This window comes from Schistocerca nitens, chromosome 3, assembly GCF_023898315.1.
Source record: "Schistocerca nitens isolate TAMUIC-IGC-003100 chromosome 3, iqSchNite1.1, whole genome shotgun sequence".
Taxonomy (NCBI): domain Eukaryota; kingdom Metazoa; phylum Arthropoda; class Insecta; order Orthoptera; family Acrididae; genus Schistocerca; species Schistocerca nitens.
In genome coordinates, this window is record NC_064616.1 from 771281022 (window position 1) to 771304236 (window position 23215).

At 44.4% G+C, this 23215-nt stretch overlaps 1 protein-coding gene and 1 pseudogene across 4 annotated transcripts in view; one reads left to right on the top strand and one right to left on the bottom strand.

Moving 5' to 3' along the window:
- Positions 1 to 23215, bottom strand: part of LOC126248772 (homeobox protein extradenticle) — a 393886-nt gene that overhangs the window by 214412 nt on the left and 156259 nt on the right. The gene's annotated exons all lie outside the window — the stretch shown is intronic.
- Positions 3624 to 3741, top strand: LOC126250546 (5S ribosomal RNA; annotated as a pseudogene).

Consider the following 23215-nt stretch of genomic DNA (forward strand, 5'->3'; position numbering starts at 1 on the left):
CCAAGTTCTAGGGGACTGATGACCACAGCAGTTGAGTCCCATAGTGCTCAGAGCCATTGGAACCATTTTTGAACGTAGAAGAGGATAGGAACAATCCGACACTGTCAATCACAACATAATGAGGTTACTATGAAAGAAGAAAGATGTTCAAAGTAGACTCAAAGACTAATCCTCACCGAAGAACACACACACACACACACACACACACACACACACAGACAGAGAGAGAGAAGTGGTAGTCATGTGAGAAGCACTTAATGGATCATCATCATCATCATTTAAGACTGCTCCAGACTGAACGCTGAAAGGCATAATCACAGTCCGCCTTATAAAATTCCTCCATCATCCCCTATTCAGCGCTAACATTGGTGCCTCTTCTCATGTTAAGCCTATTACTTCAAAATAATTCTTAACCGAATACAAGTACCTTCTCCTTGGTCTACCCCGACTCCTCCTACCCTCTACTCTTAATGGATTTGAAAGAAAAATCTTACCTGCAGAGTAATCAACAACTCTGTAAAGTTCAAGTCTTACGTAAAATAAGTCAGTATGAATATTTGTTTTAAAATTTACTGTAACTATCTATTTGAGTGACCATTTCCCTAGTTGCAAACCACAGGTCGTATAAATACACATTTCTTTTTATATACAACGATTTATAACATTTTCACCCTAATATCATAATAATAATAACAATAATAATAATAATAATAAGAAGAAGAAGAAGAAGAAGAAGACTGACGAGAAGACCAGATATCACTTGACTACACGATCGGCGATCAGTCATTGGAATCAATCACAACTGCCAAGTATCTAAGAGTAGCTCTTCAAGGTCTTACTTTTGTTCTACTGGAAGTCCACGCAGATATAGCTACAGGAATGGCAGATACCAGGTGGAGTTTTTCTGAAAGAATCTGAAAGACAGGAGGCCATTTATGAAACCCTCGTTCGGTCTATTCTCCGAGTGTTGTTGGGACCATTTATAAGTAGGTTTAATTCGCTAGGCAAGAAGAAGAAGAAGAAGAAGAAGCTGATGATGATTCAAAGGAGACGTACACACCATGCCACTCACTCGTTTAGTTAGCGCGAGAGCGTCACAGAAAGACGCGACAACTTCCAGTAGGAGACGCAAAAAGAAAGCGCTGTGCATCGCGACCAACTTTCCGGGATCCCTCTTTCCACTACCAGTCAAGAAACATTATTCCCATTTCGCATAACGACCAGGAGGGGTAATTGCGGGCACATAATGGTGGAGCACCGACCTTCCTTCTTCCTGCGCTAGACCAGCAAATGGAATAGGAAAGTGGAGAGAGGGAAGGGGATGTTCTTAGCATATCATTTACCATTCGCTACGCATAGCACGATGTCTTACGGATTAAAGATTTAGATGAGTGTACTGTCTGTATTTGAAACACAGGTATGTCCCTAATAGTTCTGGGCAGAGTCGAGAACTACTACGAGCGGAATACACAGCCGAGAAGAATGAGCACAGCCTAGCTGCTATGGACACCGTGTAATCAGTCAGGCAGCTGGTTGAAGTCGAATTCTCCGTTCTCGGAGAAAAAAAAATAATTTTACATAAGTGAAGGAACGCTCCATCTGTTTCTGAAGTTAAGTTATAGGGTAAAATTTCACACTGCAAATACACTTTCTGGAACAGAGTATTTTCTTTAATACGCAGTCTTTTCGTGCTGTTTTAGTGAACCTATTTGGTATAAAGCATTGATTATTTCCCTTAATAGTCTCCCATTACTGACTACTAATGAGCTGGCTATCTTTCCATTAATCATCATATTTATTATGACGATCTGAAACTTGTATTTAAAATATTTTATCTTATTGTGTTTCAAGATTAGGTTAATGCAAATATTAAGTACAAACGAGCCTTCCCTGCAACGGACGGGTAGCCCTAAGCATCTACGACCGGATATGTCTGGCGTAGCGATAATAAATTATATCGAAACCGTCCTCGTGAATCAGTTTTTCTATTAGTGGAAACTGCATGAAAAACCCTACAGTAGTTTCTGAGATTAGCCCGTACATTCAGACAGTAACTGCGGCGGCGGACTTCAATTTACGATGTGTATAAAAGATATATAGAAAATGAGTCAATACCGCTTGATTACATATATCTTCCTATGCAACGATATTTTTTGTTTAAAGGCTGGACACGTGAAAACCGTTGCCTGAATTCCCGTAGTAAAAGGCAACTGGAAACAAACAAATACACATATGAGAACAGACAACTTTTAAGACAACAACCAACAGCTGTTCTCGTTCTAGTACCGAGTGCTGCCGACTCCAGTCCATCTGCAGCATGAAACGTGACGACGTATTCGAATATTCGATGTCAGCCATTGTGAACACCAAGAACTCGTTGAAAAACGAAAACTTGTCACTTCTCTGTCGCGAACTGCCCGACACTACACCCTCGGCCGATCCCCACTGCAGGGCAGCGCACTACGCCCCATACAGAGGCTGCTTCCCAAGTTGTCCCACGAGACTGCAGAGTAGAGGGCTCGACACCTTTGTCGGTTATGTCAGTCATTCAAATGGTTCAAATGGCTCTGAGCACTATGGGACTTAACTTCTGAGGTCATCAGTCCCCTAGAACTTAGAACTACTTAAACCTAACTTACCTAAGGACATCACACACATCCATGCCCGAGGCAGGATTCGAATCTGCGACCGTAGCGGTCGCGCGGCTCCAGACTGTAGCGCCTAGAACCGCTCAGCCACCCCGGCCGGCTATGTTAGTCGTGTTATCATTCATATTCAGGACATTGTATGTGTTCTACAAAACATAGGTATGTAAAAAAAACAGCTTCCATTCGCCGTTGCTGTGAATCCTTCAACTTAGAACGTAGAAAGGAGGCTCTGCTTGATATCTGGATTCAGACCGGCAAATGGTGGCTTGAGCGAAAATCATTAACTCTTCACTAAACAATGACGAAAATGGCGAAAAAAAGATGCCAGTTAGTGATATTGTAGCAACGCTAGAGTGTTTGAAAGGCTCAGTTTTGGACTTTTTGCGCTTGTACGCTAATTATTTCAAGCTACTGTAACAAAGAGGGTGTCCATTAAATATATATCACATAATATGTACCGCTTACTTTATGCTGCAGAACTGTTCTACATGCATCTATCTTCCCCTGCTGAAACAGCGACCTAACGTGAATTTCAGTCGGTCGTGCGCCCGATTTTGCTCCCAACAATAGTCACCTGTGGAAAAAGATGTGTGACTGCACAGCACAAGCTAGTGCAACAGCTTGTGCAAATTATAATTACTAAAAATGTCACACGGTTTGCTATAATGTGGGATGAATGGAACTCTCTGGAAGTACTCTGAAAGCCGAACTGCAGGTCCGCAGCTCGTGGTCGTGCGGTAGCGTTCTCGCTTCCCGCGCCCGGGTTCCCGGGTTCGATTCCCGGCGGGGTCAGAGATTTTCTCTGCCTCTTGATGACTGGGTGTTGTGTGCTGTCCTTAGGTTAGTTCGGTTTAAGTAGTTCTAAGTTCTAGGGGACTGATGACCATAAATGTTAAGTCCCATAGTGCTCAGAGCCATTTGAACCAAACTGCAGAAACAAGAACGAGCGATATTGGCGGGATGTAGCCGCCTTTGGCTAACGGCCTTGCCGCAATGGTAACACCGGTTCCCGTCAGATCTCCGAAGTTAAGCGCTGTCGGGCTGGGCTAGCACTTGGATGGGTAACCATCCGGTCTGCCGAGCGCTGTTGGCAAGAGGGGTGCACTCAGCCCTTGTGAGGCAAACTGAGAAGCTACTTGATTGTGAAGTAGCGGCTCCGATCAGGGAAACTGACATACGGCCGGGACAGCGGTGTGCTGATCAAATGCCCCTCCATATCCGCATCCAGTGACGCCTGTGGGGTGAGGATGACACGGCAGCCGGTCGGTACCTTTTGGCCTTCATGGCCTGTTCGGGAGGAGTTTAGTTTTAGTTAGCCGCCTTTGCCCATTGTGGCACTATGTGTGTCTAGTTTCGGGGCGAGGTGAGTATTTCTTCTGGATAAGCAGGCAATTCCTTCTATTCAAAGTCGTCACTGCAACGAAAAAGGAATAAGCGAAGAAATATTACCAGATGATCATCTTGCCGGGTTTGGAAGCATCTGTCGATGTTTTTTTTCCGTGTTTGCGAATTAAATTTGTGTTATAAAACTCAGCCTTCTGCAAAGAATAATGCTTTTTTTTTTCCTCGTCCTACAGAGTGGGGCAAATAAAAGTGGCCCGGACGAGTGGATACGACTGAACGTGAATGTATGCTCATAACTGCACCATGTGTACGCTCGCCACGTGATCCACACCAGTTCAGAGCGTAGCGCGGGCTGTCAGCGACAGTGTGAATGTCCAGTGCAAAGGAGACGATGGTACTCACAGTGGAGCAGCGGATGTTCGTTATGGAAAGTTGCGTAAAAAATCGTGTAAACGATGTGGTCAGTTGATTGCTGAGAATTTTAATGGTGTCAAAGTAATTGCAAACAAAGTAACTGCGAAGAGTGCCATGCAACGCTTAGTCCGAAACTGGCGTCAGGCAGGATCTGTTTTGAAAAAAAAAAAAAAAAAAAAAAAGGAAACATTCAGAAATGCGCCTGCACACCAGAAAATGTGGCTGCAGTTCACCAGAAAATGCTTCGGAGTCCTACCAAATCAACACGACGCCTGTCGCAGGAGACCACCATATGACATCGATCATGCGGACGAATACTACACATGGACCTGCAGTCTGGTCGCGGCCATAGCTGGCCAGCCCAGTCATCTGGTCTGTTAATTTGCGATTTATTTGTGTGGGGAGCCCTCAAGTCAAAGACTTATCCCAACAACTCTCATATTCTTCAAGAACTGCAGCACAACTTTCGAAGGAGACTGCAGGAATTCCAGCAGTCCAGCTTCGATCCGCCTTCAGCAACTTGCTGACCAGGGCCCAAAAGTGCCAAGACAGGAAAGGTAGGAACTTTCAACATCTGCTATAGTCAGGTTGCTATTGTATTTCCTTTCCTCTGCTGTGTTTCTTTGTACCCTGGAACTCTGATCTCCAGGCTACTTTTATATGGCCAACCCTGTATTTATCAAAACATGTTTCGACATCTATATGTCAAATTGTGAGAGTTTCGATTTATTTCTGTAAAAATATTATACAGACCTCATGGTTATTTTTCTATTTTAAGCCTAAAACTATAACAAATGATAAACGTTTTCAGTATGTCGGGCCTTGCAGTTTTCAGATACTGAGCCATTTTTAAAACTTTTCACCAAAGCTGCTGATTATTTATTGGCGGACTAGTTTCGGGCTTTGTTAGTTTTCAAAAGCCACGTATGACAAGAACAAATTTTCTTATAGTGAATGTGTCGAATGTGGATCATAAAGCCATGAGTGATAATATGGTTCATATGCTAACTACTTACGTATTTTGTATTTAGGATTTGTTCTGTGTGGACAGTTCCGTTAACGTCGCCACACTTAAATGTACCTCAGATCTGCGTTACAAGATGTCACAGTTGTAGTTACACTTACTGTATTATGTTAATGTATGTGCATAATATATATTTTTTCTTAATTTTGGTACCTTTTTTATCCAGCATATGAGATCCACGTGACAACGATAAGTCATACACAGTGAAGAATTTGTTTTCTTTTAATTACACTGTGTGTCACGCTGGTTTAGTTAGCGGAACTTTGGCAGATGTTGACGCAAAAAAATTTACAACAAGGTCTTATATAATTTCTGTTACACTGAAGTTACTTCGGGATTGCATTAATATCATTGACCATATTCACTGTGAGACACAGTGTTCCATCACATCACAGCCACACGACTGAGCGCCCACAAGAAATGTTAAATAAACAGAGTTGCACAGCAAAAAATTCATAGAAAATTTCAATAGCATCTTAACCAGCATATGAAAGGCACTCCACCCTGCATTAATCGCCACTAAATTAGCAGACATCTTCAAGCAACCTCTTACTCAGAATGCGATATGGGAACACCGGTGGAAGATATCGACCATCTACTTTCCTCATTCCCCTTTTTTGCCCTCGACAAAAAGAGTTCCTTTTTACTGTCTCCAGTATGTTTGTTTTAGGCTCAGGAGAAGTGTACAAATACAGCTTACACCGCTGACCTAAAACATTGTGACCACCGGCGTCAGAGTGTGTTGGTCAACATTTGGAACGCACTACACAAGCGATTCTGCGTAGCATGAGTTCGGCAACTCCTTGGTAGGTAAATGATAGCCTGCTGCTTTGTTGGCGTGGAGCTGCCGGCCGATGGACAGCACCCCAGATACGTTCCATCGGGCTCAGATCAGCTGAATTTACTGGCCAAGACATTAACATGCGTTTACAATCATGCTCCACAAACCACTGTAGCACGATTCTTATCATGTGACACGGACAGTTATCCTGCTAGAAGATGCCCCGCAGTCGGGAAAGGGATGCGAGAGGTTGGCAAATAATGTTCACGTGGAATACGGCTGTCATGGTGCCTTCGATTACAACCACAGATCCCATGGAAGCCCACGTGAATGTACCCAAAGAATAATACTGCCCTCACCGGCCTGTGTCAGCGGTGCCGTTTATCTTTCGAGCAGCCGTTCTCCTGAATGACGGCTTATCTGCATATGACCAACGACCCGGTGAAACAAGAAACGCCATACATTTCCTCCGATCAAAACTCCAATCTCGATGATCCTGTTCCCACTACGATGTGCTTCGAAACACTTGTGCCTGCACCAGTATTGTACTCTGTTCTCAGATATGCCACGCATCGCCGCCTTCACAGTGCTGGTAAGGCCTCGCCCACCACGTTCTGTGATGAGCCCCTAGCAGCATACTCTTGGTCTCACTGTCCTTCAGCCACCATCTATAGATGCTCACGACAGTAGCACGCGAACAGTCTACCAGTTTCCTACACGTTCGTTCCCAGGTCCTTGGCCATAAAAATTTGGCCTTTGCCAAAGTAGTTTAAGTCAATGAAATTCTCCCGTCTCGTCGCTAGAATACTTCCTCATTCATCCCTGCTCGACTTACATATTTTCATTGCCGTGTTACGTGCTCCCAACGCCACCAAGATCTGTGACCCGTTGGGTGTACGCTTCCCTTGTCAGACGATCTACCTAGAACAGCGACAACGACGGGGACCACCGCAAGAAGGCGCAAGTGAAGCGCCTATGCGCTGGGCAAGGTGGATGAGTTGCTCATCCCAAGACCACGTCCCCTGGCTGTATCAACCAATAATGGGCTCCGTACAAGGTGCGGCATTTAAATCTGGACAAATGCAACTTTTTTAAAAGCACATTTATTAAAAAATACAAATTAAAATCCTTTTACATATGTAACCCCCTTCAACCGCAATGACCACCTCCTATCTTGTCCTGGAGCGATCGCACGCACACTTTAAAACAGCATTGTCTATATTCCCGAATGCTGCTTCGGTAACGGTGCGTAGAGACGCGACATTAGGGTGCCTCGTCTTACTGGCAACTATTTCGACTATGCTCCAAACATAGTAGTCGAGGGGGTTCAAATCCGGGCTATTCGGGGACCAGAGCTCCTTCGAGCATAACATGTCAGCGTTATCCGAGAGCCAGTTTTGCACTAAATGGCTCCTATGAGATCTCCTCTGTCATCCGACGCATTGTTCGCTCGCTCATATTCAATGCTGATGCCAATTTCCTCAGCAATTGCCCCCGCGTCCCCCGAAATAAGCGCCTGAGCCTTTTCGATGACTGCCTCAGTTCGTGACACTCGTTTCCTCGAATGAGGTTTCCTCCCCGGGTTAGCGGAACGTTTCCCAGACTTCTCCGAAGCATTATACTTGGCCACAATATCGTAAAGAGTTTATTTCTGGTACTCGAAAAATCTAACTAGTTCAGTGGGCGAACGCCCAGCGCGAAGACTTTCGATAATCGCGGCTCTTCGGTTGAACTCCACACTTGTCCGTGACATCTGACATTTTGAGGTTCTGACTGTTTACTAGATGTCTATGGCTTTCAAGAACGCCAATCGCTGCCTCCGGCGGAACTAAGATATGGCGGGAAATTCAAATTGAAATTTGTCGGGCTTTAAGGGCCGCACCCTGTACACGCGGTTACGTGGCGAATAAACCAGGTGCACGACGAGGATGTCACAAACGTTACATTCTAATGGAGTTGATCGTGGTAACTGTACGTATATGACTGCATATTTCAGTTACCATCATTAGCAGGCCCATTAATACTTTGATAGTCAAACCTATTTCAGGTCCAAAACTTTTTCGTTGTAGAGGCTCACATTCTTTTATGGCTGCCCAAGGGCGCAACATTTTTCGGCTTTTAAACCGCCTTTCTCGGTTCAATTTCATCTTATTTTAACTGCGAAACTTTTGTACCGATTTTTGGTTAACCATTTCTCGCACACTTCCTTTGTACCTCTTTTGGTGACTGGTCCTCGATTTCACGCTCCGATTATATACATCGCCATGGCAATGGACTAATAACATCGGATCTGAACCTACTTACAGCTTCAACACTGAACAAAATGGCGGAGTATATCTTTCCGTCTTTTGCACTTCGTCTTCCAATTTATCGCAGTGCGCCCCACGAAGTTTTGAAGACTGAACCAACGTTTCGGACCTTTCTTTCTTGGTAAATTATGAAAGCCCTTTCTTCGTTTTAAGGTCGGAGTTACCAAACGACTCACGCCACTCTTGAAATAAGATGCTTCTTAACCGACACGCACCATCGCTACTCAACTTTTTTCTGCACGCAGAAACAATGAGTGTTTAACTTCCCCTGGCATTTGGGGGCATTGTACACGGCCCATTCACATTAACGCGACCACTGCCTATGTTCGACGTCAACGTGCAATAACCAATCTCTGAAATCAGGTGGCAACACTAGCAGTAGAGGGTATATAAAGCGTGTCGAGGGGATGCAAACAACAGTGCAGTCGTTGTCCTAATGTGGAGCGATTTATGTAACGTCCAAAAGGGTATGATTATTGGCTTTTGAAACAGAGGTAAAGCATTTTATAAAACCGCTAAGTTTCGAAACTGTTCGCATGCCGCCGTGGTTAAAGTATATCGTGCATGGAAAAACGGCGCTTTCAAAACCGCGCTGAGGCAACTGTGGTGAGCCACCGGTCATAGATGACAGGGGTGATCTGCGGCTTCCGCGTGAAACATCTGTAAACAAACACCCTACATTCGTTACGGTCTGGGGATGTTTTCGTGGCATTCCCTGGGCTATGTCGTCATTCTGGAAGGCACAATGGATCAACAGAAGTATGCATCTTTCCTTGGATACCGTGTTCACTCCTACATGCACGATGGCGTCCACCAGCAGGGCAATGCAATGTGTCACAGAGCTCGCGTTGCACGAAGGGACCAGGATGAGTTTACCGTACTACCCAGGCCACCAAATACGCCGGATTTAAACCCAATCGATAATCTGTGGAAGCACATCGATCGGGCTTTTCGCATCATGGGTCCTCAACCGAGAAACCTAGCGCAGTTGGCCACGGCACCTGAGTCGACATGGCTTCTCATTCCTTTCGCTCGATACCTTCCATAACCTAATTAACACTCTGCCTGCACGTCTCGCAACGATACGAGCTGCAAAAGGTGGTTTTTCGGGGTTTTGACAGATGGTCAGACTAATGTGAGTGGACTGTGAATGAAGCATGTAAGTCCCCTCTGAATTGTCTGCATAATTCAACTCCTTGGATCTGCTCTATTTCTTGAACTGCTTATTTATCATTCTTCCCATTCTCTCTGAATATTTAGCAATGGAGATATTCTAGCAAACTGCTGAAAGACGTGTTAATATATATAAATCGATATGGAACATCAAAAAGCAATAAGCCAAACTGAATAGTCGTCCTTATCATGACTCTAGTAAATGCTATTTCGAATTAATGTTAAACTGAAAAAGGACCACTTTACCAATATAACTGTGAAATGCGGATCATTGGTGATTACACGAGGGAAAGAGAGCAATGTCCCACTCGAATAAGAAGAGGAGGAGGACGACTAAGATATAATTTGGATTTTGTGGTAAGTTCTATGGGACCAAACGTCTGAGGTCATCAGTCCCTAGGCTTACACACTAAACCTAAATTAAACTAACTAGCTCAAAGGACAAAAAACACACACACGTGTGTATATATATATATATATATATATATATATATATATATTAGTAAAAGGACGAGGTCATAGGAGATTGAGCACGGAGCATAGGTTCGAATAGTATTAGTATAGGAAATCCGTCGTGGTCCTTTCATATGAGCCATCCTGGTATTCGCTATGATAGATTTACGGAAACAAGTGAATATTAAAATCTGGCTGGTCGGATGGACGACGATTTGAAACACATTCCTCCCGAATGCAATTACCTCGTGCTAACCGTTCCGTCACCACGCTCGATAATATCATTTTCGCGAAAGACTGCTACTGAAATTTCCTGCGCCATTCTGCGGAAAGGACTTTCATATGTTCCCCTTAGTCCAATTAACCCGAAAGAAACCTTAAGATGTGCGAGAGATTAAAGCATCAAATCCTTCTTCCATTTTCAGCTTAAACCGCGAATGGATGCAGCAAATCTGCTAACCCTATTCGGATTGAGCCCACTAAAAATCGAGCCCTAAGGCCGATGATATAGTTTCTAGGGTGTATTCCACACTTGTTACAGAGAACCAATTTCGGCTCTGATTTGCTAATCGCTTGTTTAGTCCTCATAAGTCCCTTCTACTGAACACTTTTGCGCAATGTGAGTCATTCATTTTCATCTGATGATGGTCCTGCCATAATTATCATTTTTTGCGAGTTTGCCAAATTATTAAAATTAGACATCTTTCGCTACCATAAAATAGTTTGGAGTTAGCATTTCGGCATTTGCCACATTATTGACAGTTTTCCTTTACTATCTTGTTTTCTCTAATTTTCACAATACACTATAAATTTTACGACATTTCACTTCGTGTGTTAGAAATACCAGTGCTCTCTTTAGCGCGAACAACTCAGTCACGAGCAGTTTATACGGAGTTCTTACATGTCTTACACAGACTAACATTGTCCACTAAATGTAAATTGACGTGGGTGGAGGGGGGGGGGGAGAAAAAGTAAAAGAAAGTGAAGGGATGAGTGATGTCAGATGCATCGGGGAATTACACGGAATCAGCGGCGACGAGTGAAAATGTAGCCAGACCGGGACTCGAATCCGGTATCTCCCGTTTACTAATCAGTTGCGTTAACCACAGCGCCATCTGGCACACAGTGTTTATAGCAACTGCGCGGACTACCTCGGTACGCCTCACAGAGACCCACATTCTCACCGAGCGCCAACTACACTCCTGGAAATGGAAAAAAGAACACATTGACACCGGTGTGTCAGACCCACCATACTTGCTCCGGACACTGCGAGAAGGCTGTACAAGCAATGATCACACGCACGGCACAGCGGACACACCAGGAACCGCGGTGTTGGCCGTCGAATGGCGCTAGCTGCGCAGCATTTGTGCACCGCCGCCGTCAGTGTCAGCCAGTTTGCCGTGGCATACGGAGCTCCATCGCAGTCTTTAACACTGGTAGCATGCCGCGACAGCGTGGACGTGAACCGTATGTGCAGTTGACGGACTTTGAGCGAGGGCGTATAGTGGGCATGCGGGAGGCCGGGTGGACGTACCGCCGAATTGCTCAACACGTGGGGCGTCAGGTCTCCACAGTACATCGATGTTGTCGCCAGTGGTCGGCGGAAGGTGCACGTGCCCGTCGACCTGGGACCGGACCGCAGCGACGCACGGATGCACGCCAAGACCGTAGGATCCTACGCAGTGCCGTAGGGGACTGCACCGCCACTTCCCAGCAAATTAGGGACACTGTTGCTCCTGGGGTATCGGCGAGGACCATTCGCAACCGTCTCCATGAAGCTGGGCTACGGTCCCGCACACCGTTAGGCCGTCTTCCGCTCACGCCCCAACATCGTGCAGCCCGCCTCCAGTGGTGTCGCGACAGGCGTGAATGGAGGGACGAATGGAGACGTGTCGTCTTCAGCGATGAGAGTCGCTTCTGCCTTGGTGCCAATGATGGTCGTATGCGTGTTTGGCGCCGTGCAGGTGAGCGCCACAATCAGGACTGCATACGACCGAGGCACAAGGGCCAACACCCGGCATCATGGTGTGGGGAGCGATCTCCTACACTGGCCGTACACCACTGGTGATCGTCGAGGGGACACTGAATAGTGCACGGTACATCCAAACCGTCATCGAACCCATCGTTCTACCATTCCTAGACCGGCAAGGGAACTTGCTGTTCCAACAGGACAATGCACGTCCGCATGTATCCCGTGCCACCCAACGTGCTCTAGAAGGTGTAAGTCAACTACCCTGGCCAGCAAGATCTCCGGATCTGTCCCCCATTGAGCATGTTTGGGACTGGATGAAGCGTCGTCTCACGCTGTCTGCACGTCCAGCACGAACGCTGGTCCAACTGAGGCGCCAGGTGGAAATGTCATGGCAAGCCGTTCAAAAAATGGGTTCAAATGGCTCTGAGCACTATGGGACTTAACTGCTGAGGTCATCAGTCCCCTAGAACTTAGAACTACTTAAACCTAACTAACCTAAGGACGTCACACACATCCATGCCCGAGGCAGGATTCGAACCTGCGACCGTAGCGATCGCGTGGTTCCAGACTGAAGCGCCTAGAACCTCTCGGCCACAACGGCCGGCGGCAAGCCGTTCCACAGGACTACATCCAGCATCTCTACGATCGTCTCCATGGGAGAATAGCAGCCTGCATTGCTGCGAAAGGTGGATATACACTGTACTAGTGCCGACATTGTGCATGCTCTGTTGCCTGTGTCTATGTGCCTGTGGTTCTGTCAGTGTGATCATGTGATGTATCTGACCCCAGGAATGTGTCAATAAAGTTTCCCCTTCCTGGGACAATGAATTCACGGTGTTCTTATTTCAATTTCCAGGAGTGTATCTGCAGTCCCTGTCCATTGAGATTCCCACAGGATGTCGGACGTACTTGTGCATCCGCGCTGAAGAAGGTGGATCCATTGCCCATCAAGGCAAATCAGTTATATGAATGCGTGATGTCCGCTCCTTCAGACACCACGCATTCATATAATTGTCCATTAAAAGAGAAAACTTTAAAAAAATTACAATAAAAGCCTTTTTTTGCAATCCACAGTACAAAGGAGACACAAGAAATACTTACATACCGGATGGTCATAATTAAAGTGCAGCTATTCACAGAGATCCAGTATGTGCTGTAATTAACGTATGGCAGCGATATTATAATGCGTGAATGCGGAACCGATTTGCGCTGGAAGAAAATGGTTCCAATTTTACCCACCAGGTGCAAATTTGGCGCTATGAATGCAAGAAAAAACGTATAGAAATGTTTCCATAGGTAATGGATTAGGAACGGCACGTGGGCAGAGAAGGCCAAACGAGTAAGAAAGGGAGAGTCTATTTTGTTATTAACCGCTGCTTAGACAATTTGCTCAATATGAGCACCGGAGACGCCAATGAGATGCCGTATAGCGTCAGATTTGCACCCGGTGGCCAAAATTGGAACTATTTCTTTTCCAATGTAAATCTGTTCCGCATTAACGCATTAGAATATCTACCAAGTTTCTCTGCTATACGATTATTACAGTCCACTCGCAACCTCCGTGAGTAGTTGCACTTTCATTATAACCACCCGTTAGTTACTGTTAAGAAACAGAAAGCTATGTATTACGCGAATGTGTGCTTGCGGCGCATCAACGATTGGAGATCAACGACTACGAATATGTCCTGCCTTTAACAATCCTCATGAGTCACTAGATAATTGTTCACCCAGAGTAATATACAGAGAGTACTCAGGCCGCGCAATGATTAACAGCGTGGCTGCAATGCCAGTATCTCAGATTATGTGACGGCGAACAGCAGTCGTCTGGAGACGAGCGAGCCAGTAAAGTGCAGCGCCCGAGTTTTACAACTTCCCGAATTGGTCGTAACCACGGTATATGCCCGACTCCCCACCAACAGGTGCCCTCAGTCCCCTAGCCTCCGAATCAAAATATTACATCCGCACATTTTTCCGACCACTGTTCCTAGTTATATTTTCCATGCGCAGCTTTGTTGCATTGCCCCCTACTCGCTCCGTCTACACAGATCTTCTAAATGGAGCAATCGTCTGGACCTGGTAACGAACGAAGGTAGTCTGTACATATTCTATGAGTAAATTCCGCTCCAAACTAGTAGCAGGAACAGACGGGGGAACTAGTTTGAAGACGACGCTTTGCGGACTGTAATCATACGCAGGTGTTCTTCATCTCCGTAGTAGAGTTTGCATGCTTTGTCCAGATGGAAACATTGACACTGACTGCATACGAGCTGAAAGTGTTATCTCATCATTCTGAAGAAGGAAACAATCGCAGAATTTTAAAAGCAACAAAACTTTATATTTTTTCTATTATATATAAGCAAAAAGCAAGTAGACAAGACTAGCTGATGGTAAACCTTTGATAACCGATTAATCTGCACAGCGCAAGAGTAGCACTTACTACCAACCTAGTCAGTAGGTTGGTTGTTTTGGGGAAGGAGACCAGACAGCGAGGTCATCGGTCTCATCGGGTTAGGGGAGGACGGGGAAGGAAGTCGGCCGTGCCCTTTGAAAGGAACCATCCTGGCATTTGCCTGGAGAGATTTAGGGAAATCACGGAAAACCTAAATCAGGATGGCAGGACGCGGGATTGAACCGTCGTCCTAGTCAGTAAGTAGAAGTCTTTATTGCAAGACCGTTCATGCCCACAGAGAAACTTATCACAGCTACACACCGACCTAATGAGAGTTACTTTTGCTGTTGTAACGTATTTGAGTTCAGAATGTGCGACTGGTAGGGACCTTAAATTCATCACCGGATTGATAGTAGGACCATGACTATATTATTTGCAAGAAATACGAATAAAACTCAGCCTTCATTCACAGTTACGAGTTACTGAATATGTACGATGCATTTAGGGCCCACGAATTTTAGCTTCAGATGCTTACATGATATTTGCGTGAATGTCTGTACACAGTTTTAGCTACTAAGTGTTATATATTAGCTACTGTTCACTATAATTACACTAAAATAAGTTGGTAGAGAACGCAACCAATTTCACAGACAATCCTTAACAGCCGCGGGCTCTACACATCACAGATAAAACAACAATAAAATTTATTCACTTTTGTTGGTGCCGCAATCATCCGTAAAATGAAGCAGCTAACAGTCGAGGTTGTTACCTTTACCAAAATTTCCTGTTTCCGTGGGGGATTACAAAACACTTAGCCACAAATAAATGATAACGCAATAGTTGGTATGCACATTCTCTTTCTTCCAAATAGTAACATCTTCATCCTCTTTATAAAATAGAAAAACGTAAAAAAAAACCTGATTAGGGTTTACAGTTGCATCGCCGAAGAGCCATTAGCGACAGGTGAGAATCTCTTACTGGGTATTGAATGAATACAAAATAGGCCGCAGCATTTATCATAGAAAGCATACTGCCATTTGCCTGGTATGATTTAGGAAGATCAGGAAAAAACGAATCTGGATTACTAGACTGAGATTTTAGCCACGCTCCTGAATGGGATTATAATAATTGTGTGTGGGTCATACAGTTAGTCGTAAACACGCCAGGATACCCGAGAGCGCTAACACGCTGCTTCCTGGACTCGGGTAGGCGCGCCGGCCCCGGATCGAATCCGCCCGGCGGATTAACGAAGGCGGCCGGTGTGCCGGCCAGCCTGGATGTGGTTTTTAGGCGGTTTCCCACATCTTACTAGATGAATACCGGGGTGGTCCCCAAGTCCCGCCTCAGTTACACGACTCGCAGACATTTGAAACACTTTCACACTATTTCACGATTTACACTAGACGCGGACAGCTGGGGTACACTAATTCCGTCCCAGGGGGTATGGGGTGGCGGCAGGAAGGGCATCCGGCCACCCCTTAACATAACCATGCCAAATCCGTACTTAACCCTGCGCACAATGCGGGATAAACGCAGTAGCGAAAGAAAGAATACAGTTAGTCATAATCACTGTTTGTAACTATAACGACAACTGGGGCGACTTAGGTAAAGTTACCTTTTTAAAAAGCACTTCTAGTACTAATAACAACAATATGGTCTAGCATCGGTTCCCCGCATTCCTGTGGGGAAAAAAAATGAAAATTCACGCATACCAATGCAAGTCGGAAATTATGTGGTAAGATATGTTTCACCTGAGATTATGTGCAGATACTATTTTCAAAGAGCAGCGAATATATCTGAAAGGTGTGTGGAGATACGGAGAGAATAAAAAAATAAATAAATAAATAAATAAAAAACGCCGAGGATTACCAAGGATCCATCACCACCACCCCCTCCCTCCCTCCTTTCCCTTCCTATATCAGGCAAGAATCACTATCAGTGCATTTAAAATGCAATTAAACTGTGCTAGATCTCCACGTAACTAAGACACTAGCGTTCGCACATGAATTAACTTTTTTATGTATATCATTCGGAGCGAATGAATACATGTGCATTTCAAATTGTTTCATATTGTTTCGTATGGAGAAAACTGCAGGTAGCGTACAAAGCGGCCATATATACAGGGGTTGGACAAAAATACGGAAAGACCACGAGAAATGCATTCTTGAACATAAATGTAAATGCTAGCCAAGCCTACAGGTTGCGCAGTTGTATTTGACCACGGGCGGCATCCGTGTAATGTCCTCAATACGTTGCAATTGTCAGTAGCGGGCAGAACAGTGTTTCGTGTAGTTCTGAGTGCACTGTGTCGGAGCTAAGTGAAGTCGAACGTGGGAAAATTGTTGGTGCTCGTATGGTGTGTGCTTCCGTAACCAAGGGAGTCGGAGTGTTTGGTGTTTCAAGAGTCACCGTGTCGAAGATCTATATCGTACACAGGGAAAGCGGAGAAACACCATCCGCTACGCCACAAAGCGAACGAAAGTGCGTTTTGAGTGATGGTAACAGTCTGTCATTGAAGAGGATTGTGACAAAAATTAAGAGGACAACTGCAAAAATACTGTGGAACTGAATATCTGCCTCTTGAACCACGTCAGCACCAAAACAAAACGAAGGGAGCTCCAGAATCATGGAATTGCACGGCGAGCTGGAATTCCAAAACCACTCATCACTGATGCAAATGCCCGTAAAAGGAAAACATATTTCCTAAACCTTAAACCCTTGGCTTTGGAGCCATGGAAGAAAGACATGTAGTCGAATGAGTCTTGTTTCACACCGTTTCCAACTTCGGTCCGAGTTAACGTCCCAAGAGTGAAATACGGCGGGGGTTCGGTGATGATTTGGGCAGTCATGTTGTGTAATTCCACGGGCCCCATGGTTATTATAAAAGAGAACATTACTGTAAAGGATTATGTGACCATTTTAGTTGATCATGTTCTTTCCATAGAACAATTTTTGTTCCCCAATGGTAATGCTGCGTTCCAAGACGACAGGGCCCCTCTTCACACAGGACTGATTTTGTGAGCATGAGGCTCAATTCTCGCATCTCCCTTGCCCACCACAGTCAACATATCTCAACATTATTGAGCCTTTGTGGTCCACATTGAAGACACGGGTGCGTGATCGCTTGCCATCTCCATCGTTGTTACCTGGCCTTGCCACTAGTTTGTAGGAAGAATGGCCGAGCGGTTCAAGGGGCTACAATCTGGAGCCGCGCGACCGCTACGGTCGCAGGTTCGAATCCTGCCTCGGGCATGGATGTTTGTGATGTCCTTAGGTTAGTTAGGTTTAAGTAGTTCTAAGTTCTAGGGGACTGATGACCACAGCAGTTAGGCCCCATAGTGCTCAGAGCCATTTGAACCATTTGTAGGAAGAATGGTCTATATTCCCTTGAAACCCATACAGGACCTGTAGATGCATACAACAAGTGATATGCAGAGGACTTATAGAAAGTAACTACCTAAGGCGTCAACTTCTGTTACTAGTCGTCGCAGCAGCGTGTACTTACGCATGCAAGAAGAGGTGTTTGTAGTCTCCCAGCCGCAGTGCTTAGAAAGCGCTTGAAATAGGCACTAAGAAAGAGAATATAACCGTGCTAATTACTCTTGCGAGTTGTGAGGTGCATAATTCTGCGCGCTGAGATGGGAAGGTCAGCACATATCAACCAGCTATTATGTGTGCAGATCACACGTTAACAAAGTGACAGTATGGTCAGATGACCATCTAATAACTCATGAAGTTCGATACAAAACTAACAAAGAAGACAGTAATGTCAAACAGTAGTAAGTCAAGCCAGAGGTACTATAAAGTATCAACGAATCAACTGTACAGAACTGACATGTCAAACTTTCGGAAATTTCCTGTCAGTTCACAGGGATCGGCCGATCTTTGTTGGGTCAACAAGAGGCGTATTATTCGCTGGTTGTGCATATTATGCTTGTTTTTTATGGAGTAGCACAAAACTAAATGTCTGGTGAATTACATTTTCAGTAACAGTATCTGGACAGGAAGGTGACGAAACGTGGTGGCGTATAATTCATGGTCAAATTCGTGGTTTAAATCTATTTATCCATATTACATCATGAATTGTGAGTTTGCGACAGCGTTGATGATCATCTTTGCGTCTAATGGGACCCTTAATTTGGGTGATCCACTTCGAACAATTAAAGATATGAATGCTGTGTGTCGACACTTAGTTTCATGTACTCCTTTTTTCCAATTTCTTAATAAATCCACAGTAACGAAACCAGCTTTATTTTACAGCACATCAGTGACCTTCTCTGTTACTCATCTTAGCCAACATCATCACAGGTCACGGAGAGGACTATGGCAAACCAGTTCTACAATGATCTTGCCAGGAGAATCACATTAGATTTTCAAATCTGCCACTACGCCCAGTAATAAGAAAATAAGGTTTCGTCGGATGTGATGTGCGATATATTTAACTATATATTTTCGATGGTTGCAATAAATGCCGTCGGCACACGGGGCAAGTTAGGTAACGTTGGCGTGACGCTCTACGTCAGGTCCTGCTTTTTCACGAGAAACACAAAATAAGTTCTGCGATATTTCGGCAACGTGCTAAATTAATAACATTTCGATGATTAAAGCCTTGGAAGGCTGTAAAGCAAAATTCGTAATCGCTAGTAACAGTTTTAGCATAGCGTAGCTTGTTGAGGCGCCACGGCACTGAATGGAGGGGCGGTAGGTAAAGGGTTCGCATCCTACAGTAAACTTCTTTCTCCATCTTCACATTTTCTAGAAGGTTCTGTTAGTAGGAATAATTTCTGTAATATTTGATGTTATGTAAATATAGCTGCTCTCTTTATCAGGAGTCAGTTTGTTCGATTTGGTGAACTTTTATAAGCTGGTATCCTTACCGAGTGGACATGTATCTTTCATTTTTGTCTTGTTACACTTTATGTATACCACAGACAGAACAACGTAACTAGCGTATGGCCAAGGGAGGAAATTACCGTTTCACTATACCTGACGTAAGAATTCTACGAACGTCCATTTTCAAAAAAATGTTCAAGTGTGTGTGAAATCTTATGGGGCTTAACTGCTAAAGTCATCAGTCCCTAAGCTTACACACTACGTAACCTAAATCATCCTAAGGACAAACACACACCTATGCCCGAGGGAGGACTCGAACCTCCGCCGGGACCAGCCGCACAGTCCATGACTGCAGCGCCTGAGACCGCTCGGCTAATCCCGCGCGGAGAACGTCCATTTTCATGTGCACACTGTACAGTTTGCGAACAAAATAAAGCCAGCTGCCGCTGGAATTCCTGAGAGCGGAAAATCACCTCGTGCCCTGTGCCAAAGGCGTTGTGCCTCAGGACGTTGGATATCCCGTCTGCATACACGTCAACGTCAGCTGCCTCGTTCCGAGTATCGACGGCTTAAGAAGTGTAAGATCGTGTTTTAGTCTCACTTACAAAAATAAGATGTAGGAGGGAGGGAGGGAGATGGAGAAACCGCTATTATCTCTTGTAGATTACCAAGGGAGCGACAGGAATTAAATACATACACTAAATTAACGGATTAACAAAGAACCCCTCCTATAACCAATCATCAATGGAAACCGGAGGAGCTGTAATCCTATACACTGCCACTTTTCATTCCTTTCCGCAGCTTAAATCAAACACAAAAAGTTATTCAATCAGTGTGGTTCTAGAGAACTGCCTTCCATCACTCCTACGAAGAGCAATCTCTGCTATAGCGATGAGGAGTGAGAAGAGGAAACCGAAAAAATAACCATCCGCAAATTTGACTTCCCATCAGCGATGGATTTCTACTTATCGAGAAGCCATCGTGCGGATTATTTCCAAATTGCGAGCGGGTCGGCAAGAAGTATTTTTGTAGGAATGTAGAGGATAGGGGACGGCGCAGGGCACTCCCGAGGGAGGGCAGGACACACTGGCAATCTTTACGGGTCTATAAAGGTGGCAGTGCCGGCAACGTCATAAAAGCGCCGTAAAGCGACGGCCAGCGACTATCCGCGCCCGCACTGACCCGCACAACGGCCATATCCCGCCTTCGCCAACTTTGCCTCTCCTCCTAAACTGGCTCTTCCCAACTGTAACGACACCTCTAAGGATCTACACTGTCGTGTCGTGTACCACACCTACTCTTCTCCTCGTCACCCTCCCCTCTTTTTACTTCAAACAGTCTGTTATTTGCTCACTGCTTCATTTGTACTACGAATTTTGTAAATTTTCAGCAGCCCACGAGGTTATGATTCGTCTTGCTGAGTTACACATCTGCAAATTTTCTACTACTTTATCGCTGTTATTTTCGCATGGAAATCCTAGATTTGGTTTTAAGAAGTACATAATTCACTCCCGCGGGTTTACCTCACTTTCTGTTTTCAAAAAATGTATACAGAAGTTCTTAGGGTGGTCGGCATATGACAACGAAAATACAGAGTGCTCCCGTCAGTGTCAAAAATTTGGTCTGAACGTCGTTCTTTGGTAACACGTAAGAGGAAATAACACAATTATACATGTTACTTAAGTGAAATTTAGTTGCCAAAGCAAGTACACCCGCATATAAATATTGATGATAGAGGTTAATAACGATTGTGGCTAACAGCTAGAAGTAATAGACTCATTATTACAACGACGACGACGACGGCTACTACTACTACTACTACTACTACTACTACTACTACTACTATTACTATTATTACGTACGACTGAACCCTGCGCGATTACGCAAAGCTTTCTAATTTAGTTTTATGAGTTTCCATGCAGATCTCTTTTTTTTTTCTTTGTGAATTTTTTCTTTCTTTAGTCCATTTTATTCCTTCGCATTTTCGTTCTTCGATTGCACTTCACATCTGTCTTTTTTTTTTGTCTGTACTAGATTCTGTCTAAAAGTCAGGTAGCTGGGCCCTTTCTACATCTTTTTGGACTTTTTAAATGTAGTGACAGTTTTCAGTCGTTCCGTAGGTGCTAAATACATAAAATTTTAATCTTTTTTCGGAGGTCTACTACAAGTTTGGATAATGATTCTGTTGTTTTCCTGGATTTTAGTCTGTAGCCATCTTCCGTTCTGTTCGAGTCGAAAATCTCTCTTAGTTTTCCGTTCCGTGTTTCTGATTTGATAAGTGTTCTAGTGGATAAATTTTTGTGTGTGGAGAGACTTCTTTGTTGTAGATATCTCGACTTCTTCCGTAGGCCCACTCCAGTTTCTGTAGGTGAATTCTCTATGCTATTTTTTCCTCCACCAGTGAGTTCAAGGATTTCACCTAGTTACTTAAAGTATGGCACTCTCTCGGTTTGACCGTACTTGGAGGACAATTATTACTATAGCTCTCATACGCTAGTCCTAAGTGTTATCATAAAACCCTACAATTTAGACTTACATTTTTCATTGCCACCATATAAGACGCCAACTGGTTACTAATTACTGGGACATTATCTACATCTACATCCATACTCCGCAAGCCACCTGACGGTGTGTGGCGGAGGGTACCTTGAGTACCTCTATCGGTTCTCCCTTCTATTCCAGTCTCGTATAGTTCGTGGAAAGGATTGTCGGTATGCCTCTGTGCGGGCTCTAATCTCTCTGATTTTATCCTCATGGTCTCTTCGCGAAATATACGTAGGAGGGAGGAATATACCGCTTGACTCCTCAGTGAAGGTATGTTCTAGAAACTTCAACAAAAGCCCGTACCGAGCTGCTGAGCGTCTCTCCTGCAGATTCTTCCACTGGAGTTTATCTATCATCTCCGTAACGCTTTCGCGATTACTAAATGATCCTGTAACGAAGCGCGCTGCTCTCCGTTGGATCTTCTCTATGTCTTCTATCAACCCTATCGGGTACGGATCCCACACCGCTGAGCAGTATTCAAGCAGTGGGCGAACAAGTGTACTGTAACCTACTTCCTTTGTTTTCGTATTGCATTTCCTTAGGATTCTTCCAATGAATCTCAGTCTGGCATCTGCTTTACCGACGATCTACTTTATATGATAATTCCATTTTAAATCACTCCTAATGCGTACTCCCAGATAATTTATGGAATTAACTGCTTCCAGTTGCTGACCTGCTATATTGTAGCTAAATGATAAGGGATCTTCATTTCTATGTATTCGCAGCCTAGTCGACTTCTCTGTGAATATGGTTTCCAGTAGTTTCGAAGTTGACCAAGTTGTTTGCCAACGTCTTTGGATGGCAGTGTATGTGCTACGCCCACAGTGCTTTGGAGCACAGTGTCATCATGACAGTTGATATTTTGAAGAGCTGCTCTCAAAGAACAGTTACGTGTAGTAATACATTACAGACCGAAGAGTGGTCTAACAAAAGCTTACCTATTTGCTTTGCTCGGTCATTATTACACTACTCATGTAATTTACTGCCTACCTTTTGTTACTTTTTCTCGCCCAAATGACATAAAACTCACAATAATGTCAATATTTTTCATGCAACTGTGCCATACACGTAAGTTTAACATATCACCATCGAATTACTCTGTAGCGAGGAACGACATTCTGATTTTTCAATATGCATTCCTGAAGGAGCCATAAATTTGACGGTAAAGTCCATCACGTCCTCTCTCTACCACATATGCCACAGTATCCTATCCACAGTATCCTATACTTAACAATTTGCTGTCAACAGCCACAAATTTTTGCAATGTTCCGTCAGTTATGACTTTACTTTCGCACCATTTTAGAGGTGTCTATCTGCATAGTTCGGCGCTT